Raw genomic sequence first — 6,555 nt, forward strand, 5'->3', positions numbered from 1 at the left:
TCTCTACTGCCCACTGGGTTTGTCAGATTCTATAAGAAATCTTGCCATATGCCAGTAATATGAAGCGCCTGTTGTAATTTTACATTGGGAGCAGTGTGTATCAGGTTGAAAGATAGAGATAGGAGCACCTAGGGAATATGATCAATCCTGCTGCTAATACAGTTTGACCCCTCAAGAAAAACTAAAATGAAAAAATGTGTCAAACACCTCCCTCTGTCCAATCCTCTGGACGCCTCAGGGTGGGTGTGTACTCTATGTAGCGAGGTCCAAGTTAGTGTCAAAGACCTCAAGTCCGGAATAAAAACTTGGATAAAAAGTCAAAAGATTTGACTGGAAGTAGCAGCAAGTCCTGGTCAACGCATTTCGCCGATCATGCACATACTGCTCACTTACATAATTAAAAAGGCCTCCCTTCCTTTTGATTGGATGATTTTTTTTATTTTTTTTTCTCTTCCTTTCTCTCCTCCTCCTTTCCTTTAATTTAAGGTGGAATTAATTTAAGGTGGAATTGTGAGAATCTTCCAAAGTACATAAACATACATCTGTCATATAGAAGGTTTACTCAATAATAGGAAATCATTTTCCTTATCTTACTATGGTCATGTTGTCATTATTCAAGCCACATATAGGTGTGCAATGTGCAACTAAACAGATATATTGTTGGAGACTTATATGAGCATATATAATAAAGAAAGGTATAGTAGAAGGATTAATTAAAGTGAATCATTAGGGTGTAGTATACAGCTTAACATATTTGGTGCTGAAGGGTTTATATGATTTAGTATAAAGTAGAAGAGTTTAGTGGTATTAAGAATCTGAATTGGACATAGACCTAGGGATTTTTATATAGATGAGAAATATGAGGGTACTAATAAGATCATGTGTAAAAACAGTAGGTTTTATATGAAGGAGAGATATCAATTTCAGAATTTAAACCTTTTAGATGCAGTGTATCTAGTTTGTATATAATCTTCGCTTCAGCTTTAAGCAGCTTGCTTTCCCAATTACCCCCTCTCCAGTCTGGTTGTATTTTAACGATGCCCCAATACTGGAGGTCTTTGAGATTATTATTATGTACCTCCTTAAAATGGCTATAGATACATTATTTATAATTATTATAATACTTTATTTATTAAGCGCCAACATATTCCACAGCACTGTCCATGGATACAATTCATTTCAATAAAACAATATAAGACTTGTAAGATACAGGACAAAATTTACAAACACATACAGGAGGGATTGAGGGCCCTATTCCCGTGGGAACTCACAATCTAGAAGGATGAGAAACAGGAGGTGAGGACTGCAAAATTGAGAAAGATGTTAATACAGAGTTAGATGAGGAAAATGTTAGGTAAGTGAAATTAATTTATTATTGAGTTGGGTGGTAGGCTTCTCTGAACAGAAAAGTCTTCAGGGAGCACTTAAAGAAAGAAAGATTAGGGCAAAGCCTGACAGCAAGAGGGAGAGTTTTTCAGAGTGTAGGTGCTGCACGACAGAAGTCCTGCAGTCTAGCATGAGAGGAGGTGATAGTTGCGGATGCAAGGAGCAGGTCACTGTTGGATCTTAGTGGACGGACTGGAGTATACTTGTTTATTAGAGAGGATAGGTAGAGGGGAGCGGCGTTGGTGAGAGTTTTGTATGTAAGGGTGAGAATTTTGAATTTGATTCTGCTGTGAATGGGGAGCCAATGAACGGACTCACAGAGAGATGCAGCAGATACAGATCGACGGGAAAGGTGGATCAGCCTGGCAGAGGCATTTAGGATGGATTGAAGGGGGAGAGGCAGGAAAGAGGAAGGCCAGCGAGTAGGTTATTGCAGTAGTCAAGTCGGGAGATAACAAGAGAGTGGATTATTTGCTTTGTGGTGTCAGCGCTCAGAAAAGGGCGAATTTTGGAAATATTGCGTAGATGATTGCAGCAGGATGTAGAAAGCGATTGGATATGGGGGACGAAGGACAGGTTTGAGTCAAGTGTGACTCCGAGGCAGCGGACTTGGGGCGATGGGGAAATGGTGATGCTGTCAACAGGGATAGAGAAGTCAGAAGTTGGCGTAGAGCTTGAGGGGGGGATAAGAAGGAGCTCAGTCTTGGACATGTTAATCTTTAGGTGGTGAGAGGCCATCCAGGAAGAAATACCAGATAAGCAGTTGCTGACATGAGAGAGGACAGAGGGAGAGAGAGCAGGGGTGGAGAGGTAGATCTGGGTGTCATTAGCATAGAGGTGATATTTGAAGCCATAACTGTTTATAAGTTTACCCAGCGAAGAAGTAAAGATGGAGAAGAGTAGAGGACCCAGAACAGATCCTTGAGGTACTCCAACAGACAGAGGCATAGGAGAGGAGGAGTCGCCGGCAAATGACACAGAAAAAGGCCTGTGAGAAAGATTGGAGTGAATCCAGGAAAGAGCAGTGTCACAGAGGCCAAAAAAGCTAAGGGTCTGTAGGAGGAGGGGGTGGTCAACTGTGTCGAAGGCAGCTGAGAGGTCAAGTAAGATGAGTATAGAGTAGTGGCCAATATTTTTTATCAGAGAGAAGATCATTTGTGACCTTGGTAAGGGCAGTCTTAGTTGAGTGTTTTGGGTGGAATCCGGATTGCAGTGGGTCAAGCAAGGAGTTGGCAGACAGGAAGTGGGTTAGGTGATTGTAAACTAGTTTTTCAAGGAGTTTTGATGTTAGTGGAAGCAGTGATATGGGGCGGTAGCTTTCAGGAGAATTAGGGTCGAGGGAGGGTTTTTTGAGTATGGGATTGACTTTTGCATGTTTGAAAGAAGATGGGAATGACCCGGTAGAGAGAGATAGGTTGAAGATGTGGGTAAGAACAGGAGTGAGGGTGGAAGATAGGGAGGGTATTAGATGGGAAGGGATAGGGTCGAGTGGGCAGGTAGTGAGGAAGATAGTAAGGAAGAAACTTCATTCTTAGTGGCTGGATGGAAGATATGGAGGGTGGCAGAGGGAGTAATTGGGCCTGTTGTTGGAATATTGCAGGTTGGTGTTGGGATGTTGCTTCGGATAGTATGTGTTTTGTTTAAAAAGTAGCCTGCCAGGTCTTGAGAACTAAAGACAGGTGGGGGTGGTGGAGCAGATGGGTAGAGGAGAGAGTTAAAGGTGGAGAAGAGTCGTTTAGGGTTTGAGGAAAAAGTGGATATGAGAGAAGAGAAGTAAGTTTGCTTGGCTAAATGAAGGGTGGAAGTGTATGAACGAAGAATAAACTTATAGTGTATGAAATCGGGTTCAGAGTGATTTTTCCTCCAGACACGCTCAGTGGTACGGGAGCATTTTTGCAAATAGCGTGTTTGCTGAGCATGCCAGGGCTGTAACTGACGGCGTGGTGTTTTGCGCAGCTGGGGAGGGGCAAGTGTGTCTAAGGCAGAGGAGAGAGTTTTGTTATAGTGGGTTGTAGCGAGATCAGGGCAGGTTAAAGTGGAGGTGTGAGGGAGAGGGGGGAGAACATACGAATACAGTGGACTTCAAAGGAGGAGAAGGAAAGAGATGGGATTGGAGGTTGGTATTGATAAGTGCAGGAGGGGAAGAGCAGGATGCCAACACCGCCGCCACGTTTCTCACCTGGCCTAGGGGTATGGCTAAAGTGAAGACCACCGTGTGTGAGAGCAGCAATGGAAACAGTGTCAGAAGGAGATAGCCATGTGTCTTAATGACCCCTATCTATACAGGACAGATGCTCCCTGATCCTTTCACGTAATGTTCTGGTCATTTCACTTATATAGAGTTTTTTTTACATGAACACTCAATTGCATAGATTATGCCTTTGTCTTGGCATCTGATCATATCCCTGAAAGTGTGTTCAAAATTATTGGAACTTAATTTAAGGACTTTCAATTTGCTGCTATATTTGCACGCCCTGCATCTAAAGCAGGGGATAAAAACTTTAAGTTGATTCCCATCTCTACTTACTTCATAGCGCTTTTTCTTCAATCTTTTGAGTTCACTGGGGGCCAGTACACTTTTGAGATATCTCGCTCTCCTATATATCACTTTCGCTTGGTCTTTAACTTTTTCTCCTATAATGGTACTGTCTGAACCAGATGCCAGTGTCTTTTCAGGATTTTAGTTTTTAGTCTATTGTCATGGTTAAAATCTGTAATGAATGGAACATTGATTTTGGTTGGATCTATTTGTTGGTTGTTTACTTTTTTCTGTTTGTATGTAAGGAGGTTTTTACCTATCTAACAAAATTAATAAATGAAACATTGAAATAAAAGTATGCAGTAACAATTGTTTACTCACTTTTATAATCATAACTTGCAAAAAACACTGTGACATTAGTATTTATAATATGAAATTTACACATATTAATTTTCTGTAAATAAATTTCCTGCCGTTGCTAGTGGGGTGAACTGGGGCGTTACATGGCTGTAGCTGAAATTTATCCTCCCTTTCTGGCATATTCTTTAAATACTTTACCCCTGCAGATCTTTTTTTTTTTTTTTTTAATTTTCTTTATTGGAAAACACTTGGAAACATACACGTTTATAAAATAACCAAAGTGTAGACTTCTGTAAAATGCATATCAAAGGATTAGGGTAGTGCAAATATTAGTCCCAGTATCACTTAGGAAAGTCCAGTAATGATATGGTGTATAGCAGTTCAGCCGGTTCAGTCCAAGAGATAAGGATTAGAGACTGATGATTTCTTCCATGTGAATTTCCAGAGGTTTGTCTTTTATTTAGACAATTACCAAACATTAACTATATCTAAAAACAAGAATAACTAGAACATAGAAATTAAATACGAGCATTAATCTGAACAGAATCACAGATGCAATGGTGGGATGGATTCAATGAAATAAACAAACGACCTAGAATCAGTAAAAATACCTTTCTTCTTACTTGGGGCAGTTAGTTCTTCATCAGAAAGATACTGGGAGGAAAATAACCCCCCCCCCCCCCACAGAGATAAAGTACTAAGTCGGAGAGTAATAATAAAACATTGCCATTTAAGAAGTGTTGTAGGCTATATTTGGCGTCCAAGTTAGTATCGAATTGTTTAATACATAATAGTCTGAGTAGTTTAAGCTTAAAGGGACATTATACGCTCATTTTTTTCTATGCATAAATGTTTTGTAGATGATCTATTTATATAGCCCATAAAAATGTTTGTTTTTTTAAAATGTATAGTTTTGCTTATTTTTAAATAACATTGCTCTGATTTTCAGACTCCTAACCAAGCCCCAAAGTTTTATGAGAATACTGTCAAGCTACCTACTTTAGCTTGCTCCTGTTTGTGTAAAGGGTCTTTTCATATGCAAAAGAAGGGCGAGGGGGGAGTGTCTTATTTGCCACTTGCAGCTTTTCAACAGAGCTAAACTGAGAGCTTCTAAGTAAGTTTTTAAACAGTTTTATACTGGATTTTTATATCAGTATCTGTGCATCTTATTATTTATAGTAGTGTCTATTACATGCAGTTATATGAAAATGAGTGTATACTGTCCGTTTAACCTGGGCAATAGATGGTGTTTTTTTTAGAGATCCATAAAGCTAGGATACATTGCCGTGCTAGTAAGGTACAGAACGTGAGCATGGGGTGCAGTGTTCTATATTGTGTGTCCCGAGAAAATAAGAAAATTGTTTTCGGGTCCAAAGATATGTTGATTTTAAAAGTAGCTTTTAACCCAGTATTGTAGCCGACACCATATGGGCATTCATAAAAATAATGTTTAAGTGTGGGCCTGGGCAAGGAGCATTTGACACATTGATTCTGGAGCGCCTGATTCCTCCCCCTGCAAATCTTATTGTTTTTTTTTCTCTAAAAGGTGTCGCGATTGTGTCAAAATACACAAAACACTTATTACCTTAATAAAAAAAAACATGTATATGAAAATAGAAATTATGTTAAGATACTATAGGCTGAAAACTGCAGGATTCCATTTTTAAATTGTGTACTCAGATACCTGCTAACTGTGCTCTCCCCAGAGAAGTTTCCCTTTCCAGCAAGCTTTTCTATGGGAGACATCTTGCTACTTACAGGGACAGCCCCTTTTTTTTTTAGCAAATTCCCAGAGGGCAGCCCCAGCGAGTGTGAGCATGGTTTTTAACGACTGACCCTGCAACATTTTGATAATTGGGCCCTAATTTTTATGTGTATCCTTTCTACTACTTGCCAATGCCATATCTGCATCAAAATCATAATAAATTGGTGCCAATAGACTTCCCTGATGAAGGGTTGTCACCGACCTTCAATTTGTAAAAAAAAAAACAATATTTGCAAAGCTCAATAAAGCAAAGCATGATAAAACGTATTCCTTCCTATACTGAATAAATTCCTTAATACAGTCTGTTGTAAAACAGACTCCCAAGTATTATCCCTTTGAGGAATATCCATTTTTCATTTGGTAAGTCTAAATCTTATCTGTATATGGTAGTTGTTATGATAGATGTGCTCTGTAATACATTGCACTGTTACTGTAAATGTAATTGTTGTAGGTTCCATACCAATCTTTTTAACTGACACTCATTTTAAAAAATGTATAATTTAAAAAAAATTAAACATTGCAGTACAGGAGTAGAGGGCTAAAATTTCATATTTGTAAAGGTTTT

Source organism: Bombina bombina, chromosome 1 (assembly GCF_027579735.1).
Source record: "Bombina bombina isolate aBomBom1 chromosome 1, aBomBom1.pri, whole genome shotgun sequence".
NCBI classification, from domain to species: domain Eukaryota; kingdom Metazoa; phylum Chordata; class Amphibia; order Anura; family Bombinatoridae; genus Bombina; species Bombina bombina.